The sequence below is a fragment of the Harpia harpyja genome, chromosome 4 (genome assembly GCF_026419915.1).
Source record: "Harpia harpyja isolate bHarHar1 chromosome 4, bHarHar1 primary haplotype, whole genome shotgun sequence".
NCBI classification, from domain to species: domain Eukaryota; kingdom Metazoa; phylum Chordata; class Aves; order Accipitriformes; family Accipitridae; genus Harpia; species Harpia harpyja.
Window position 1 is genome coordinate 5894873 of NC_068943.1, and position 20849 is coordinate 5915721.

Genomic DNA, 20849 nt, shown 5'->3' on the forward strand with positions numbered 1-20849 from the left:
TTAGATTGTGTTACTACATTATAAGCTGTTACTTGGTATTTGTTCCTCCTGAGAAATGAGGACAGTAGGATTCTGTTCAGATTTTTTGTCTCTCCCTGTTTCTCAAGGGAAAAAAAAACAAAACAAAAAATTGTCATTCCAAAATTACAGAGAGAAAAAGCCTTCCATATCCAGAAAATAGAGTTAGTTTCCCTGTTAAGCTAACAGCTGTTTCATAAAGGCTTCATGAAAGGGCTCAGCACTAAGTCATCATCCTCTAATGAGTTCTTTCTAATATGAAGCAGTCTTTATCTAAATTTTCCTTTGATTAAATTAGCTTTCATGTACCTTTACAAATATATGGTTCAGCACCAAAATCTAAGACTTAAATATGGAACTTAAGCTATTTGGGGACTATAAAATACATAGGATATTTTATAGATAAACAGCTCGGAAAATCAAAGGGTTAGATATTATAAATATTTTCTAATAAATGACTATATTTTATACGCAGACAGACAGCGAAACCACAGACATGATCTTTCCTTCTATTCAGCTTCAAAGGAACACAGCTTTCACTCCGCAGATACCAGCCAGAAACAGTTGACAGATTATTTTTGTGCAAGAATAAAGAAAGGGGGAAGGACTGGAATAACTTGAGGTTTTAAAATGCATCAATAAAAATAGCTCTAAAAACACTGACAGCTTTCCCATGCCAGAATAATTACCATTCTGTGCTTGGATTCATCTGATTTAATTGAAGTCAGTATTGTTAGTAATGTGAGTAAGAATTACTCACACACAGTTTCAGGAACAGATTCCAGTTCTGACTTCCAGGTCTTCACATTAAAAGGCTTTTCTATTACTTCGTAATGCTACCAGAACGGATTTTACTACGTGACTGATACCTACACCAAAATTTGCTATTGCTAGCATGAATAAAGGTAATGCAATGCTAATTGCTCAAAAATTCAGTTTCAAGTCCAACATGCAGTAAGATGGATCTGGATGATACTTAGCTAGCTTTACCTGGTTATCGAGAACAACGAGTTGCAAGAGAATTAGTAAATTTTTAAATAATTCTACACAACTGTAGTACAGTACATGAATTAAATATTCCTGAAATTAAATATTCCATCAAAGTTGTCCCACAGCATTGATGAAGAGTGAGGTTAAGCTGAAAACGTATGAAGAGGTGAGAAAATACTGAAAACTGATGAAAGGGAAAGAGAGGGGGAAAGACAAGGAGGGCCTCTCCACGAGCGCTTGTTGAGCTGATAGCTTGTTGGGCTGATGATTTAGCTGCCTAAATGTAAAAGACGAAATATTCTCCCTAGAGCCGCCCATTCCAATTCAGAAATGTCAGTAACGGGTTTCAGTAATAGATGTAGGAGACAGATGGAGATTTGGGGAAAAGGGTAAATGTTATACTGCACACTGCTGAAAGTCACAAGTAGTAATACTCTGCCGGGCTGCATATTACTAAAATTGACAAAGTCATTTCTCAAGTAGTAGGTGTTAAGACTGAAGAAAACCAGACATTGCACATGGCGGCAAAGCAAACAGCACATGATATATAAATGGCAGTAGCCATGGTTTTAAAAAAACGTGCACAACAGAATCACATACGAGATGCATGAGACTGCAGCAAGAATTAATACCAAAAAGCGCTGGGGGCAGAAGGGTAGAAGAGGAGTGAAATACAGCATCATCCTATTTCCTACCTTCTTACTACATGAAGATTTTCTAAAGAAAGGGAAGCATGAAAAGATAGTCTCAAAAATCTGTGTCTTGTTCAAAAATAATGACACGATCTGATTTCTCAAGAGGCACCGAGTGCTTCAGCAGCTTCTACTGGTGCAGGCTTAGGAGAGACAGAGCCTTTCTGAAGGAGGCCATGCCTTCAGCAGGAGGCAGGTGCAAACATGGTGGATCCAGAAGAATTTGGAGTGCTTCATCCCTACCACTTACATGGCCTATGCGTTCACGGCCACATCCTAGGCAGCTGCCATACCTCCTCTCCCCATCACCTGCTTCAGGAGGGTGAAAGAAGAGATGCCACCTAGAACGCCTGAACGTGAGAGGGAACCAATACAAGGAGAAGGGAGAGGAAAGACAAACTGGGGAAAAAAATTATGGGAGGAACCAAGGAAAGTAGAGTTCAAGATATGAGGAAAGAGCTGAAGAGAAGGAAAAAATGGGAGTGGAAGGTAGGAAAGTGAAATGGCCGGTTGTGGAAGAGGAAGGAAGGGAGAGGCTTCATGGGAAATGAGGAAAAAATAAGATGGGTGGGGAAGAAAGATGGAGGGAGGATGTGAACGCTGGGGGAGAGAAGGGCAAGAAGGAATTTTAGACAGAAAGCAGAAGAGACTATGGTTACAGGGGAAAATTTAGTGGTTTGGGTAAAGAGAGGAAAGTAAATGAGGGAAAAGAAACATGGGATTTACAGAAGAAAATATAATAATAATCCTTAATAAAATGCCTCCCAGGCCACAGGCCATTACTAACATCGCAGCCCACCCTGACCTTATGTGTTGCAAAACCCACCCATATGGAGAGAACACCAGGGCCTCCAGCAAACGTGAACTCTGCTGAGCCTTCCACTACTTCTAACTTCTGTTTGTGTCCCAATGTATCAGCCAAAGTTAGCTGTTCTGCCAAAACCAACGACATCTCACCAGCCTAGAGCCTTCAGCACCAACAGGGTCCCTTATCCAGGCAGAAGGTTTGCTTTTCGGTTTGCTTGGGGGTTTTCTTGAGTTGATTTGTTATTGTCATTAACGATTCCAACTCAAGCCTACACTCTCCACCGTAGCTAAACAAACTACCAAAACTTACACATTGACAACTGAGATGAAAAAAGTTCTTATGGAATCTGAAGAAAGCGCTCAACTTAATAAGTATAAAAGAACTAATTTTGTTTGGTTTTTTACAACTACTGCTGTTTATTTTCAGTCTCTCACATACTTGGATCAATGGAATTGATCCAGAACACACATCTACAAATACACTTTTTTGTATGCTAAGTGAAATAAATTCATGCATATGTATTTGTAAAAACTATTTAGCTTTAGACCCCTCTTCTCAGATAAGCATCAATTCCCTTTTGCAGGAAGCTAGCAAGGCATGGAACAGTAGGAGGCTTTTGCCAATCTCATGCTCTCCTGAGAGAGTGGGAAAGAGCCTGTGTTAGGCTCCAGACCTTCTTTCTGTTCTAAACCACAAAATCATTTCTCCTTTTCCAAGTAAGCAAATAAAAGAAAAAAAAAATCCCAGTGGAAAAAAAAAAAATCCTTTTAATTATTAAACAAGGCAAAGCACACAGGTGCTAGGAGCCCTCAGAAAAGGTTCTCATTCTGAGGAACACTAGGCAGCCAGTGTCTTTAGGAGTTGCAAGTGAGCACAAAGCCCTGCCCTGTTACAAACCACCAGGATCTCTCAGCTAGAAAATAGGAGCTCTTGCTACATACAAAGTATGGGCTGCTCTGGTACAGTAGTTTTACTTATCAGACAGATTATGTGGCAATGGATTATGTAGTATCTGTCTAATGGAGAAGCTGAGTCTTCCTGGACATGTTGTACTCATGCTTCAGTAAATAACTGTAGTGGGTTTGTATGGCAAGGTTTTGGTAGCAGGGGGGTTACAGGGGTAGCCTCTGTGAGAAGCTGCTGGAAGCTTCCCCCATGTCTGACAGAGCCAATGCCAGCCAGCTCCAAGACCGACCCACCGCTGGCCAAGGCTGAGCCCATCAGCGATGGTGGTAGTGCCTCTGGGAGAACAGATTTAAGGGGAAAAATCCGCTGTGCGAGAGCAGCTGGAGGAGAGGAGTTGAGAATGAGAGAAACAGCTCTGCAGACCCCCAGGTCAGTGCAGAAGGAGGGGGAGGAGATGTTCCAGGTGCCAGAGCAGAGATTCCCCTGCAGCCCGTGGTGAAGACCACGGTGAGGCAGGCTGTCCTCCTGCAGCCCAGGGAGGTCCACAGGGGAGCAGATCTCCACCTGCAGCCCGTGGAGGTCCATGGGGGAGCAGATATCCACCTGCAGCCCGGGGAGGACCCTACGCCGCAGCAGGTGGGTGCCCGAAGGAGGCTGTGACCTCGTGGGAAGCCCACACTGGAGCAGGCTCCTGGCAGGACCTGTGGCCCCGTGGAGAGAGGAGCCCACGCTGGAGCAGGTTTTCTGGCAGGACTTGTGACCCCGCGGGGGACCCGCGCTGGAGCAGTCTGTGCCTGAAGGACTGCAGCCCGTGGAAGGGATCCACCGTGGAGCAGTTTGTGAAGAACTGCAGCCCATGGGAAGGACCCATGTTGGAGAAGTTTGTGGAGGACTGTCTCCCGTGGGAGGGATCCCACAATGGCGCAGGGGAAGAATGAGGAGTCCTCCCCTTGAGGAGGAAGGAGCAGCAGTGACAACATGTGACGGACTGACCCCAACCCCCATTTCCCGTCCCCCTGCGCTACTGGAGGGAGGAGGTAGAGAAATTGCGAGTGAAATTGAGCCGGGAAGGAGGGAGGGGTAAGGGGGAAGGTGTTTTAAGATTTGGGCTTATTTCTCATTACCCTACTCTGATTTGATTGGTAATAAATTAATTTTTCCCCAGGTGGAATCTGTTTTGCCCGTGATGGTAATCGGTGAGTGATCGCTCCCTATCCTTATCTCGACCCACGAGCCTTTCATTGTATTTTCTCCCCCCTGTCCAGCTGAGGAGGGGAGTGGTAGAGCAGCTTTGGTGGGCACCTGGCATCCAGCCAGCGTCAACCCACCACAATAACATGTAGTAATGAGCAAAGACCTCATCTTCAAAAAGCCAACTCTACAGGTGATGACTTCCAGTAAAGAAGCAGAGTCCTCTACATGGTCCCAACATAGATCTCTAGTGGAATCACTAAGTTAACTCAAAAGGCATTAGAACAGTTTTTCACTTTACTCTTAGAGAATTAGAGAATTAATCTGTATTATTCATCACATTAAAATCTTCAGAAAGAAATGTCAAGACTGGGGCTCAATTTGTTGCCAAAGTTTATCAACATGATCCATATACTTCTTCTATATATACACCAGAAGCTCAAGAATTAAAAAGTTGGAAAACCCTCAGTTGTACCTAAGACAGATTGCACGGTTTAAGTATACAAACTCTTCTTTCCCAACAAGCCAGAAAAGATGTGCTAAATATACTTAGCTTTACAAGTTTGATCATTTACAATGGTCTGTTTTAAAAATAAGGAATTGAAAAACAAACAACCAAAACCACAAAGACTCACTATGCTGTGGAAGCAGGGTGTTCTTCCTTTAGGTCACTAGCAGAGCGGAAACCTGTTAACTGTCATAATAGATTGCTGCCCAAATTCAGTTAAACACCTGAACTCAGGTGGGATAAAACTCACCTTCAGGACCTACCTACAGTCACCAAAATTGACCTGCTTGATACTCCAATGCCAAGAGAATGTCTTGAGAACTTTGTTTTCAAACATAGCATGCACATACTGCAACTCTTCGCAGAGAGACTGTTAGCTTCACCAAACATAGGAGCGCTTTCAAGAGGACCAAAGCCACATCTCTAATCCCAGGGAAATGGTACTGCCCAGTTTTAAACTGTTGACCCAAAGCAGGTTGCTGCTACAACTTTTGTACGCTTACATGTAAACACAAATTCATGTTGCCTGCTTCCATAGTCTTAAATTCACTTCACTAATCTTTTAACAAAGAAACAAAACAATGACCCTGCAGTAGACACCAGGCACACAGAATTTCATATTGAAATTTTAAGCTCTGGCTGGAAGTCGTAAGCAGTGGAAAATGGGCTCTCTACCCTTAGACAGTTAACCACTGGCTTCATGCTCCACAATACAAGTTCATGAACCAGCAACGTCTTAACCATGTACACCCTTAACTCACATTCTCATGGCATTCCTATTAGTCCAGGAAATAAACTAATCTATAAGAAATAATACCCTTGGTTTAGCCACTCCATTCAGCCTGGACTTACTATTTCAAGTCAGTGATTTTACCTGGGTCAGGCAATGTGGGACAAAATACAGCCATTCCCAGATGTCCCAGGACAACCCCTGACATCCAAACACAAGGATTAACCAATGTGCCCCGCTCTACAGATGCATCTTCAGACTACAGACAAGCATTGTGTTCCTTCAGAAAGCTGCCACTCTTTCAGCAGCTGACCACATTTGCAAAGGAAACTTGCTTTGCAGTTCACTATGTTCATAGCCAAAACCTAGTGGAAAGATGTCCTGTGTAAGTCTAATACGTAGGGATCCTTCTATAACCAGATCACGTTAAGCATCTTGAACATTCACAACGGAAATACAGATATTCAAACACTGACAACTACTGAACCCTCAACCCTTAAGGCCAGGAAAAGGCATCCAAATTCCGCTAAGTTGTACCTCTTGTTTGCAGCTGCACAGTGGACTCCACTTTCAAAGCACTCAGGACACAGCCACACGTTTAGGAGACACTGGCAGGTGCTTTAGTCCAAAAGATGGTGGGACTTTGCTTCAGTTTTTCAACTAAACCTCACTGTTACATTCTTTTAAATGCCATTTTTCCCCATTGTTTGTGCTTTAAATAGCATTCAATGCCTCCAAACCAAAGAGAAACTCCACACCAAAGGACCACAGTGACCCCATAAGCACACTCCAGCATCACCTTCAATTCCAGCTACCTGCCATATCCTTGACTCCTCCACGCTGTTTTCTCTTGCCCTCCATCGGACTCCCTGCCAAAGAAAGCAAGACTGCAGCTTAATCCTAGGCTAAAGCTGGATCCATTACGATTTGCCTCCCCAGGTGCAGAATAAGGCCAACGCAGCAGCATAAAGCACCCCGCATCACGCGTGCTGGCCAACTCAACCAAGACGTGCCCACCTGCCCATGCCCCACACCTGACAAGGGTAACGAGCAGAGCAGGCGTGACAGGGCACGACAGCACAGGCTGCAGCCCTGCTCCTTCCCCTGCGCTCCACCTGCGGCAGGTCTGGCTCCTCGTCGCAAGCTCCTGTAATTACAATGTAATTACAATCCTGTATCCCAAGGGACGTCCTCCCTGTCCCTGGAAAGCAGGGCTGACACGCAGTCATCGCATGCTACTTTAAGCCTCACTGTGCAAAATCCCCCGCTAACCAATACAGAGAGGATCTTATGTCGAAAGATGCTAACGTGAATAAAAAAAAGTAGTAGTTTTACAGAAAATAATGCGACACTCAGCATGCTTGTTAATCACATTTGAATAAATTACATTCTTAAAGAGAGAACATGCAAGAGATTTTCATGTGGTAGATAGGCTTTTCTCACTCCATCATCCCACCAGATTAGGAAACAGGACCAGAAAGTAACGCAACATTCCTCAGTGAGTACTATGCCAGCTTCTTATTCTTCTCTTGAACCAATTTCTAACTTTCATATTTTTGACATGTAACCTAATACTAGATGTCTAGTAAGACTGGACAATGTACAGTAGAGCTTAATAATGTCTTTGCATGGTTCAGTAAAACTACAGCATTAAAACCAGAACAGGCTTCTGGCTCTTTTCTGAACTGTTGTGAAGTCACAAAAAATAATATTCCCTGTATTCGAGAAACAAGAGAAAACAAGACAGACTTCCATGAAACATCATCCATTCTTTGATGGCAAATATGAATGGAAAACCTTTCTGCCACCACATTTTTAAGAAAAAACATTCAGTTATAGTAGAACATGACGAATGCATCTTCTACAAATTTCAAATGAAACTTATGAACATTTCTTTAATCATTTTAAGGCTTTTTTTTCCACTTTAATATGTTAAGCAGCTTCCATCTGGCATCAAGCAAACTAGTGTTGCTCAAATGAAGAAGAAGCCAGAACTGCCCTATCAGAGCAGCAGCCCACCAGTTTGATCAGGTGGCCGGGAGCCAAAAATACTAAAATTCTAATCCTGGTTCCTGTATTAATTCAAACTGAACTCAAAGTCAAAAGTGTTCTGACTTACAAAAGAAACATTATTTATTTTATTTGCTTGACTTGGAGATAGATAACTATTGCAACATCTCTCTTTGCCTGTTATACAACCAGAGATGAACACTTGTCAACTGTAATTCAAATGAACACTTTACCCGGAGTTGATCCTAACTATTTTAGTTAAGCCAACAGAAGTCCAGGGACAGGCTAGAAAACACTGGTCTGTTTTATTTAAACTGAGCATGACCTCCAAGTATCAGTTTTGCTAAATGAGCCATATTCTCCCTTTCAAGACCATTAACGTGCCAGGTTCAGGCTCTTTAGTATGTCCCACACTATTTACAGCACGGCAATGAGCTTCTTATTAAAACCTGCTGGTTCACTTTGAAGGTGGCTTTACAATGTAATAACACTAATGTCCTTTGTCCCCAAGCAAGCAGGTGAGGAGGAAGGTGTATCACTGACTGCAAAACAAGAGACACAGCCTGGGACCTTTTCAGCGATATACTGTACTACTTTGCTAACAGACCATGAAATATTTCTGCTGAACTTTAAGTCTGTAGATGACTGGAGCCCACAAGAGTATTTTCTAACATCAAAGTGCTTCGAAGTCATGCTGATAAAACTAATGCTCATTATGCTTCAGTTAAAATGCAATTGCAGAAAATAGTTTTTTCTTCTTCTAGGAAACTCCCCCCCCCCCCCCCCCCCCAATGACATTCGTCCCACTCCACTTAACCTTCTCCTCCTCTCTTGGTCTGTACCTTCTCTCACAGTCTGTAACTTAAACACTTCTTGCTTCTAAGTCCAAAGAAACCCAATTTTATCCTCTAGGTATATGAATTTCATACACAAAATTCTGCTCCCACCTTGACAAGAGGGCAGAAGCAATTTCTGTTTCTGTGCCTCTGCGAGCAGAGTTAATCATCCCCGGCAGCAATGACGTTATCACTTGGCCTCTTGCAGACACAAATGTTTTGCTTTTGGCAGAGTGCACCATGCAATAGCAATTAATCAAACCCAATTCCCCAGGGAAGGGTACCCCAGTGCATTAGGAGCTTCTACTCACACCCAGCTGCAGACATGCACTGTATTTATTTTTTTTTTAGGACTAAAAATATTTATAGAAAAGTGCGCTTATGTACTGTGAAATTTTTATAGACTGGCATGGAAGGAATGTGTGATCAAATGACTGTTCTCACCTGCCAAAGGACCGATAACATGCTGTTACACAGGAGCACAATCTAAAAGAGCTCAGGCTGTTGTCAATTTTCTATTTTCTCTACTCCGATTTCGCACTAAGCCAAGAAGGTAGAACTCTTACGGAGGTATTTGTTTATGCGACAAACAGCATCTCTTTGCACTGAAAGACAAGGATAGGTCTGAATAAACCAAGGATTCCATATAAATTAAGATATGTTGAACTCACAAGCTGAAAATATGTTTAAGACTGCCAACAGCGTTATTAATAATATACTCCAACAAATTACCCAGTTCTGGGAAGTTGCATGGCACATCCAAACAAAGCTCCCGAGGCGAGGGCAGCAAGAGCACTACCTAATACTATTAACTCCGACCACCTCTTAAGTGCTAAACCCATTCTGCTGAACAGACTCCCAGCACAAAATCCAAGCAGAATCGCTGCTCTGAAATAAAATACCTGCATTTCTCTGCTCTTTTCTCCATTTGCATTTTACCTGAGAACAGGATACCGAACTATACAAGGATGACTTTAGCAGGTCAGCCAAAAAGTCCATCTCTCCCAATATCCAGTCTCCAACCATGGCCAATACCAGATGTCTACAGAAGAGTGCAAAACCAGGGCAGACAGAGTGTGATCATTTCCATGAATCTTCTCCCAGCAACCTGTAACTGATGTCTTTGCATTTAACAGGTCTCGCTGGATTTTTCTTCCATGGATTTGGCCACTCTCTTTTTGAATGCTGCTCTGTCAGAAGTGTCTTTCATCATGTGTGTGGAAAGTAGGATACCGAGAGGGAGCCTGACTCGTTTTCACAACTGTTGACAAAAGCCTGGACTCCCAGGAGAGGAGTGTGGATATGGAAGGAAACACTTCAGGACTTTGGAGATTTACAAAAATTTGAAAACAGCAAAATGGAGCTGGGGAGTGTGATGGCTGATTACAAAACCCCCTTAAGTAAATCTGTGTTATTACTGGCTTTTTATTACCCCTGAGTGGGTTAAACTAGAGGAGAGGATGTACCTTTTCCTTCCAGCGAAAGAGGAGCTTGGAAAAAAGCACTTTTAAAACCTACCAGAAGAGGAAGAAACACCAAGATCCCTCCTTCCGCACCCCAAGCTGCATCACCTAGGAGCGTTCCCAGAAGCAATGCTTTCTTAGAGATCCAACGGAGGAGGAAAACCCGAGAGCATGCCCAAAGGAGCCCAAGCGAGGCACTCCAATCACATTCTGCCAGACCCAGAGCATTTCACAGCCATCGCAAACATATTTTGGAAGCAGCAACTCATCACAATGGGAAAGCACTTCCAACAAGGAAAAGCAAAAACCTCAATAGTGTCTTTACTTCTCAGAGGGTTGCCCAAGCAAACCTTCATCAGCGTCCATTTTATTGCAAGGATTCAATTCCCCTTTCTCTCTCCATTAGTAGTGTGCGCGTAACACTTTAACAACAGTTTTAGTTACCTCCAAAACTAAAGAAATCCTCATGAAGCAGAACATATGCAAGTGCTTTACTTCTTAGGTTTCTCACAGGAGGTACTGCAAAGCCAGACCAAGCATCTATGTCGGAATACTTTGTATCTTACAGCAGTTAAAGAGAGGGAACAGCAACCTAATTTTACAGTCACCTATGGAATAGCAGGTTGTTACCAAGTACCTTCAAAGGCAATTTAATTTAATTTTTTTTAAATAATGTTTTGATGCTAACATTCAGACAGCAAATGTTTTATATAACAGAAGCTGAAATCTTCCACTAAAAGCCATTTTTCAAAGACCCTTCCCGGTCAAGGAGAAACCAGCAATGGGTTTTTTTGCCACAGCCCTGAAAGAAAAAAAAAGGAGTGGTATTCACAACAGGTTATTGGTCTCTTCTGAAGGTAGGTTGCCTTTCTGTGTTTTGAACAGAGAAATTATTTGCTGCCTGATTATCTTTGGTCCTCCAAGGCAAATAAAGAAAAGATCTAATGAAGCTCAAAGTGAAGATGACAGTGAAAGACTTTCTTTCCAAAATTCAGGCCATTTATTTGTCCACAAAAACAAACAAAAAAACCAACCAACCAACATTTAAAACTTCAGATGCTACCTGTATTGTGTTTGACAATACATAATGGAAATTTATTCTCCCTGCAATAAAATAAATTTGCATTTAGTGAACCATTATTCTGTTGTCAAATAGGTATCATGAGTTCAGAAAGAGAATGCTTTTCCTCTAAAGTTGTTTTTGCAACTGGTGGCAGAGAAACAAAGATCTTTTCTCAGAGTACTTGCAAGTTCTGGTGAATTTCTGTTTTCCTGGAAATCTTGAAAACTTCTATTTAAACCTGAGGCAAATAATGGAGTTACAATTGGAAGGAGCACACGGTAACTGTCTGCAGATAACTGCCTACCAGAGCAAACACTTACTACTTCCTGATCTCTAGGATGATGAATTTGGGGTTTGGTGTACAGTACTGCTACTGACCTTCCTTTTTGCTTCAGCACCTATTAAGAAGCACTGGCCCAATAAAAATGGGTCATATCGATCTGTTGTTTTAATTTGTGTAACATGTCTCCCTCAGTCCAAAAAGTTCACCACCTGTTGCCACTTGAAGAAAGTTACTTTTTAACCCAGTTCCATTTCAGAAAATAAACTTTTTTTTTTTTTAATAAGTAACAGGAGACAAAGTACTTAATGCACAGAGAGGGTACACAGGAACAAACTCAGAAAGTTTATTAGCCTACAGTAAGGACATCGGATGAGTTCATACTCATTTTTCTGCCACGTGCGTAGTTCAGTTGCCTTCAACAGTAAAAGGGGACATAAACTACATTCAGATTTCTGGAAGGAAAAAACCAAACCTGCCACTATCTTGTAAAAGCAACTTTAATGTACAGAGCCTTCCTTTTCATTTCTGTTAGCTTAAAAGTTGAAAAGGGCATGGATTCAGGCAGCAATACTCACTGGTTAGGCAGCACTAGTCCAGTACTCCTAGGTCCCAGACCCAGGCATGTCCCTGCCTTAAATCAAAAATTTTCTCAATATTTAAATGACAATTCCTCTCTATTTTAACTCAGCTATTTAATATGGAAAGAGAGCAACAGGAAAAAAAGTTTCTCCTCCTCTCACTAGGTCTTGCTGAAAACTTTCCTGGAGGAAATTTCAGCATCTCAATGCCTCCTCTGACTGAAAGGTAACAATATTGGGGGGAAAGTAGAAGTAGTTTAGCAATATTGAAACAATTCCACCTTGACACTTTATTTTCACATGGTTGAATCATTTTATCGTAACTTAAACATTATCATGGATAACCACACAATTATTCAGGAATACATTGTACACTGTGTTTCAATAGAGAAGTTGAAAGAGTTCCTTCATCCATTGACACAATGAATTGCAATATTTTTACAGTGCAAACTGAATACATTTCCCAGAAATGTTTTGACAGAGCACTTTTCCAGACCTTTTTCTACTATGTCTGCTTACCTGTAACCACAGAGATTTCTCCCTCCTGCTGGGGACGGCAGTACTGCTAAGCACAGCCCAGTGTTCACCAGTGCTTCCAAAGCAATGGATATGCTTGCAACACTGAGTACAAGCAACTGGCATTTGGCAAGACAGAGTTTTCTGCTCACATTGCAGTGGAAAATTTGGACTGGTTAAAATAAGTCTTGACAGTTTTGTCCTTTTCAAAGGTTTAATTCATTTGTTGTACTTCAAGCTTAGTCCCAAATGGGTATTTAGAGCCACATTTTGTTTTGCACTGTACAATTTGTATTGCCTTGCACAATTTCTGTGCTAAATCGTAATTCAAAAACTTCCTTTAACCCTGCATATATCTCACCTTGATAGACACCACTATTTTTGAAGATATCAAATTTTCTGTGTTACAGTCAATAAACAGCACAAAAAATATTTATTTGGTCAAATAAATAACATCAACAACAATATTCAGAGGCAAAAAATTGTCCATGTATAAACATAAAAAGTGGACTGGTGCTGTTATGCTTACACACGTTTCTATTCCAAAAAACAACTTTGCAAAAATGACTTAAATTTCTCTGTTGAATGTGCCTCATTTTAATGCAATATTTGCTTAGCTTGTAAATAACAGATTTTATATCTTCTAACCTCCAGCCTATATACACACACTGGCCCCTGACACTTGATAGGACTTCTTTCCATTTCATACAATATTTCCAGGACAAAGCAGGTGAGACACAAAAATCAAACCAGACCAGAAAAAAAACCCCTAACAAATTAACCAACTCTCTCTCAGTCAAAATTATGCCCTCCAGTGATCCTCTGAAACTTTATGGGCTGCAAAGTATATGTTACCAATATTTGGCTTTCACAGAGATACCCACTTTATTACAATGCATAGACTCTAGAAATCTTGAAAACCTGCTGGAAAGGCCCTTGTCAACGTTTATCCCTCTGCCCATCATCTGAAATAGTAGTAACCATGATGCTACTTTATAGCAACTGAGCAGAACTGCCTGTCCACTACCAAAAAAAGCACTATTATACTCTGAAAAGACAGAAAAGTGAGAGACTAAAAAGATGTAGTGGTATTCTAGTTTTATGCTTTTAGGATTTCTTACGAACAAAGTTCTCACTCAATTTAGATATTAAGAGGGTTGAGATTTTTTAAATTTAAATTACTATGGTTCTGTAAAGTTGGATGGAAATCCACAATTTAAGGTCCCAGTTTTTTCTGGCTTCATTATTGCCAAACATTCACCAGATGAGCAAGGTCTGCCAGGAAAAGATTTAAAGAACAATCCTACCGCACAAGGCACAACGCAATCTAAATTTCATAACTGTAGCACTGGAGTCAATACAGCCACACAAAGAAAAAAGTTTAGTATTTTTAAATTAGAAAAGTAGAACTTGCCTGCTGTTTCTAAAGTCCTATTTCAGGGCAATCATTTTTACCTTCCAGTGAAGCACTCCAAAGGTAAAAACCATCACATTTACCTTTACCCTAAGTGAAAGGTATGCTGACATTTCGGTCAGCTGACATTTTGGTCTGGAGGCCAAGACAGTTGAGATACAGGTGGTTATCTTTACCAAAGCAGACCATTACTACTAAGTCTGTTTTAATTTCATTTCTCTAAGTAAAAAAAAAAAAAAACACACAAAAAAAAAACAAAACAAAAACCCTATATTGATTCCTGTGACAAGAATCTTCAAGTTTAAGGACCCACTACACAGTCCTACTGCAGCACAGCTACCTCTCACCCATCTCACTGGAAGCCTGAAAACATCAAGTGCATTTCGTAAAGCCTTATCACCTACAAGTATGTTTACAAGGAACTGTCAGTTTTTATTAAAGAGTACAATTCTGACAACTGTAGAAAAGAGCTAGAAAATACCAATCCTAAAAGCTCAAAATTAAGCAAAATGAAAGCAAATTATGATCTTTAAGGTCCCATCCAACCCAAACCACTCTATGATTCTATGAAATGAATCATCTCACTTTTGTAACCTGATGATTTTTGTGGAACCTAGTTCTCATGACGACATGAGTCTTATGGATGTTAAAAGAAATTTCATTTAAAAGGGTACCTAAAAGTGCTAAGCATTTGCAGATGGTATGAAGACTGAAGTCAGAACAGAAGTTCAGGGTCAACAAATTCTACAAAAGCCCCCAAACCCAACAAACTCACATGGTTAAATATCATGCTTTTACTTCTAATAATGTACTGTAATTTTCATAATTAAGTTTACCAACAGAGTCATCCCCCTCTGCTTTGCAACACAACCATAAACAATAAAAGATAGTTTGCAGTTAACACAAAATTTTTGCCAAGTCATACCTGAAGCCAACTGTGAAGAGCTACAAAAGGATTTCATGATAATGAGTACACTGGATGATAAAATGACATAAGAGTTTAACATAAAGATAGGCAAAATAATGCAGATGAGGGGAAAAAAAATGAAAAGTAATAAACAGTACACACACAACACTAGGTTCAAACAAGATACTACTACAGAGGAAAGATCTTGTGGACATTATGGGCAATTTGATAAAAACTTCAGCAAAATAGCAGTCAATGAAGTACAAAGCAAGCAGAACATTTGGCAATATCAAAGGAAAAACAGAAAAGAATTACACTACTACATATAGTCATGGAGCATGTAACTTTGAGTGATAAATCAAGTTCGCATCCCGCCCCATCTCAGAGATTACCGCAGAGCTAGAAAAGATGGGGAGAACAGCAACAGCGCCATCAGCACTATGGAAAGGCTTACATATACGAAGAGGCAACAGCAAGGCTTTTGACAACAGAAAGAATGTGACATTCAAACAGAATGATGACGAGGACCACTAAATTTTGACCATGAGGCAGGGGCCACTCAGTGAATTACCAGTTGGGAAACCATACAAAAGACAGTTATCTTTACATATGGCAAACAGCTAGAGCGTGAAATTAAATGGCAGGTGATGTACTGAAGGTCAAAAATATGAACAAGTTTAAAATAAGTTTTCAACTTAAAAATCGGATTGTTTAAATAGTCAGAATCACCAACGGCTACTAAATTCAACGGTTGAGGAGGAAAATCCTCCTCGAAAAGCCTCTCACCCCAGCGACTAACAGCTAGAGTCATGCGGCAGTCAAGGCACGTACTGCTGTCCTCAGCTTACCCTTTTGCCTTCTCCGCCTCGGGATGGCAGCTCCTTACAAGCAGCCTAATTCTGCAGCCAGGGCTGGTTACGGATCCATAGGGACATGCTGATCCTCAAGCCCTCCCATGAGAAACTCAACACTTTCATCTCCTATTTCAAACAAATGGGTTTCAGAGATGGCGGACTCGTTCTGCCTATCTTTGGGCATTTAAGCGCATCGCTGGCGACCACAAAGCGCAATCTCCATCGTCCTCATGCCAAAGGGGAGACAGGCACCTCCAAAGGACTATTCAGAACGCGAAGGCACAGCTTTATCTCCTGGGGCCACCACAAAGCCACCGACCTAACCGGATAGATGCCCACAAGGACTGGCAGATCACACGAGTGACTGTGCCACCTGCTCTGCACTCCAGAGGGATAATTTACCAACTTGAGAAGGCAAAAAAACCCTCACAGAAACACGTTTGCTCTCAGGTCTTGCTCCCTTGCCCTTTGGCAGTTGTGTCCTGCTCCTCAAGAGACTGGAGAGAGAAGGGAGGACGGAAAGAGAGCGGGAAGCCAGAGACAGAGAGAAGAGGGACTGGATCCCCCACATCCTACAGAAGTGTCCAACCATTTCCAGCTCTGCGAGTGAGGTCCGGGTCCAGGAGATGGATTTAGTTCGAGGTCTTGCTCTCCAGCTTCTCCCCTTGAGATGGATGTTGTGGCTTCTTACCACTTAGGACCTTTTACACCAAGGATTAAGCTGCTGGTTTGTCCCCTGCTGGCGATTCCACTTCAAAGGGCTGCTACTGTGGATACCGAAGCCTTTGAAAGTGGCCTCACCGCACAAAGTCGTGAGCATTAAATGAGGTCTTTAAAAAAAAAAAAAAAAAAGGGGGGGGGCAAAAAAAAAAAAAGCACTGCCTTTATAAACACATCAGTGCAGCCACTTTCAAAGCTTTTCATGCCTTCTCCACTGTGGCAAAGAAAATCTCGGGATTTTTTGGCTCCCCCTGCTCCTTGTTTAGAATTATGGCAATAAAGCAATCCAGCCCCAAAGTGCGTCCCAGCATTAGCAGAGGGGAACTAAAATACACACAGGAATTGGGGGGGGGGGGGGGGGGGGGGGGGGGGAATAAAACCACGTGAAGCGAAAAGTTTTTAAACGCAAGCACTAGAGCTCCAGGACAGTGGCACGCCGTGCTGCCGGCGCGCGTTCAGCATGCCAATAAGGACTGCAGCACTGCAATCCCTAGCACGAGCAGCCCACGCACCGGCGTCTTCCTCCGAAAAAGCCTCTCGCCAGCCGGAGGAGGTGGCCCAGTCCCCGTCCCCACCGCTTTTGGACTGCGGGGAGAGGCGATGAAGGTGGGAGAGCCAGCCCGGGTCTCCTCGCGGCAGGCACGGGCTGTAGCTGGGGCTGCTGTGCCACGGGTGAAGAGAGGCAACAGGGAAATCCCATACGTGTTATTGCAGCCTCTTAAATAAATAAAAGCAAGGCGGTGCTGGAGTCTTGACTCGTTAACTGGGCGCAGAGGTATGCTCCTGCCAGCGATGGGCCTGCCCGTCCCACTAGAGGCACGGCCAGAGTGTCTGAGAAGTGGGAAGGAGTACCCAAAAAAAGATAAAAATGGACTAAAACTACACTTTGATATCCTACAAGGCTGCCCCCACCTCGATGTCAGGAGGAGTCTCCCACGCAGAGCTGCCGGAGGAGAGCGTTAAGGCATAAACCCAACGCGCCGAAACCCGGCATTGAAAATCATCCATCTGAGCGCTTGAAAATAAACGGAAACCTTGCCACTTTGCAATTTAAGCTTGGTTTTAGACTAAGTTCAGGAGACTGCCCATAATACCTATAAAGTGCAAAAATCATGATAGATTCAGGAAATTGGGGGGCAGAGAGCTGAGCCATTTAGTAGACCTAGAAGCATATATAACAGAGCATTTGGAGAAAAAAAAAAAAAACAAACCAAAAAAAACCAACCAACCATAAAAATCCTCAGAAACCCAGGGAAAAAAAAAAGTGTTCAGCCTGGATAGAAGAGAATGCTAGAGGGTTAAAACAAACAAACAAAATATTTGCTATGCCTATCTCTTAAAAGTGATCACACACAAAAAACATACTGAAAAGTTGCCTTCAGATTTAACAAGAAAAAAAAAACCAACAAAAAAAAGCATTTCTAAGCAACTCCTAGCTTCCTTCCATAAAACTACAGAGGGAAAACATTTCTGTATTTTTCCTTACTTGTATTCTCTAATTCTGCCTATTGTCAGAGCCGCTGTACTCTCTGCAGGAGAGAGGATTTTACAGTACCATGAACCTCCAGACTGACCTTGTCTCTATTTATGAGTTCAGCGATGTGCGACACCCAGACCTTCCTGAAACACTGTTTATCATCCACTCAGAAACAGATTAAAAATTATTGATCTAAACCAGAAGAAATTAATAGACTCTGATATGAACCATCTATTCCTATTTCTTGATCCATTTCTTTATGCAACAACTGTACCACTAAATCCCTCCTACTGTCTTTATTAGATATCAGGTTTGTATTGAAAAAAAAAAAAATCACAAAAATGAAAAACCGTATTTTTATGAGTGTATATTACATATGTGTGTATGCATTTGTGGGCATACATCTAGGTATAAAAATGGGGGGAGAGGGGAAGAAAGGGGAAGAAAAAAAAAAGAAGAGTGTGAAGATGTGTGTTTATCCCTTTTGTTTACAGCTGAGCTCTTCTAACTTGCAAAGTTTAAGGTATCACAAGCCCACCAGGTCCTCTGCCAGACTTACGGCTCCAGGAATCCTACAGGTCTTCTGCAGAAGCAGCAAGCTGCACACCGGCAGTTCTCAACACCTTCAGTAATCATCAGTAGCACAAAGAGTCCCCTCCATAATTAGTATTTCTTTGTGTTAGTTATAAGGATTTCGCATTTAATCTCCTGTTGGGTACGCTCTTCAATTTTCACAGCCCCAAAGTTTTCCTTTTTTTTTAGTGTGCCCAAAATACTGAACTAAGAAATTTACATTGCCAGCATTGTCAGAGGGAGAGCTCGGTGTTTTAATGGCCTTATTAAAAAAGAATAATAAAAAAAAAAATTGGGGAAATTAAGAAGTTGGCAGATTCTAGAAAGGGGCTGTGTTTCCTTCTTCTCACGCATCCTCTACCCCAAATAGAGCCGAAAAGTTTGTTTTTAAAAGACGACTTCAGACTCCACATATCAATAACCAACAACTGTCACTGCATTTGCTAATAATGTATAAGAAGATTAGTTTAATTAGTCAAGCAGTTAATACTACTACTATTTGAACCAGTTTTCAGCACTGACACCCTCTTGAAATGAGTTTTATTTTCCTCAGGCTATAATTTCAGCCTGTTTACAGACCAGTTACATAGCACTGGTTCACACCAGTTAACCATAACACAGTGATATGTTATGTTTAATACAAATTAGCTTCACAATCAAAGGCTGGAAAATGGTTTTAAAAAGAAAATATACACTAACAAATTCTAAAGCAAGTGATTTTATTCTCTTTTGCTACAATTTTGTAACAGCCATATTCACAAAAAAAGGGGGGGGGGGGAATCAGTGGACTTTAAAAAGTTTCTTCCCTGAAAGAGGAAAAAAAAAAATCCTCAAAGTCAGAAATTTCTAGTAACATTAGAAAACAAGGTATCACTAATAGCTATTATGTGAAATTTAAATCTTAGCAATGTGCCTCACGATTTAGGAAATTAAAACCGTATGTGAAATCATTAATGAGGAATTTCATTTGAACACTAAGTCTTCTTCTCATCTCTCAATACTATAAAACCTGAACATTTTACAGAACTTTGTACAAATAAACACAGTACAGATTACTCCTGACATACTTGTGAGCAAGAGAACATTCATTCACAGCAGAGATGAGTTACTAGACCAGAGTGCCTGGAATCCCACGTAACATTATGAGCTGTGTTTCTTGCTCAGGGGAAAAAAAAAAAAAAAAAAAATTTGTAGCACACAACTATCTTGGGTTTCTACAAAACATACACTTACAAATTAAGAACTTGATTTGACTTTATAAACACTCTATAGTCAAATACAGTACTTCAGGACCTGTAACTCATTAGAAAATCCTACCTTCGGAAAATGAAGAAACTAATTCTAAACAGAGTAATTATTCCTGGAAAACAGACTGCACACAGTAAGATGTTACTGCACTAACAGCTCTGATGAAATCCACAGAGCAATTAAGCAGAATCTGGTCCAAAATACTTTTATTACCAACTATTTACATAAAATATGTAAATACAGAATATTCACTACCACCTCTACCCTCCAAGACGAAAGCCCACTTACCTATCCATATGAAGCAGTAATATATATACACCTTTTATCACTTGATTGTCTGTCAGTAGTTTGATACGAACTATTTCACTGAGTGATGAATGCAAATTTTCACTTTGGCAGTCAGGCATAAGGAGGATAATTCTATACACTGCAATCTCCAAGGTACAAAAACCAGCCACTTAAATTATTTGGAAGTAAGAGACAGTCGCAAAACACAAGACTGAAAAGTTTTCTCTGAAAGGTGTGCATGAAAATAGTTTTATCTGCAAAAATTAAAAATTCAGCTCACATTTTACAGCTTGAAAAAGATTATTTGACTTGCTTCTAATCATCAATCTTTGCCTCACATGTTTAACACACTCAGCACGCAAACAACACATTTAAACATCAATAGTGATAGATAGTTAAACATACGTATCCATACCTCATGGATTTTTAATAATAATGCTCTATACCCTGGCATGTTTTTCACTTGTTAGCAGAGTTTGAAAGTCTCAGAAGACATGAGGTTGATTTTACTTAGAAGAGTGTAGCATTTAAAAATAACCAGTTCATGAACTGAAGATGTGTCAACAACCTAGCTGCAGGTCTTCAGCAAGTATTTAGCCAGGGAGCAGGGAAGCTGAATCAACCTCCTCTGAGCAGAGTCAGCTGTGAGGAGCTGGGACATGATATTGGGAGTTTGGAGCCCATGTCCTGTACTTATCCTTGGAAAAACGGGGGATGGAGAGCTAGTCTAGAAGGGCTTATTTAATGCAATACTTTTAAAAGCAGTGTAACTCGTT

At 41.2% G+C, this 20849-nt stretch overlaps 1 protein-coding gene across 10 annotated transcripts in view; it reads right to left on the reverse strand.

Moving 5' to 3' along the window:
• The window catches only part of MBNL2 (muscleblind like splicing regulator 2), a 113613-nt gene that overhangs the window by 74812 nt on the left and 17952 nt on the right, over positions 1-20849 (reverse strand). Inside the window, exon 2 of one of the 10 annotated variants that reach the window (XM_052785754.1) lies at positions 9134-9294. The exons of the other annotated variants lie outside the window; for them this stretch is intronic. The gene's annotated coding sequence lies outside the window, so the exon portion shown is untranslated. The remainder of the gene's footprint in view (positions 1-9133; positions 9295-20849) is intronic. 10 annotated transcript variants of the gene reach the window in all.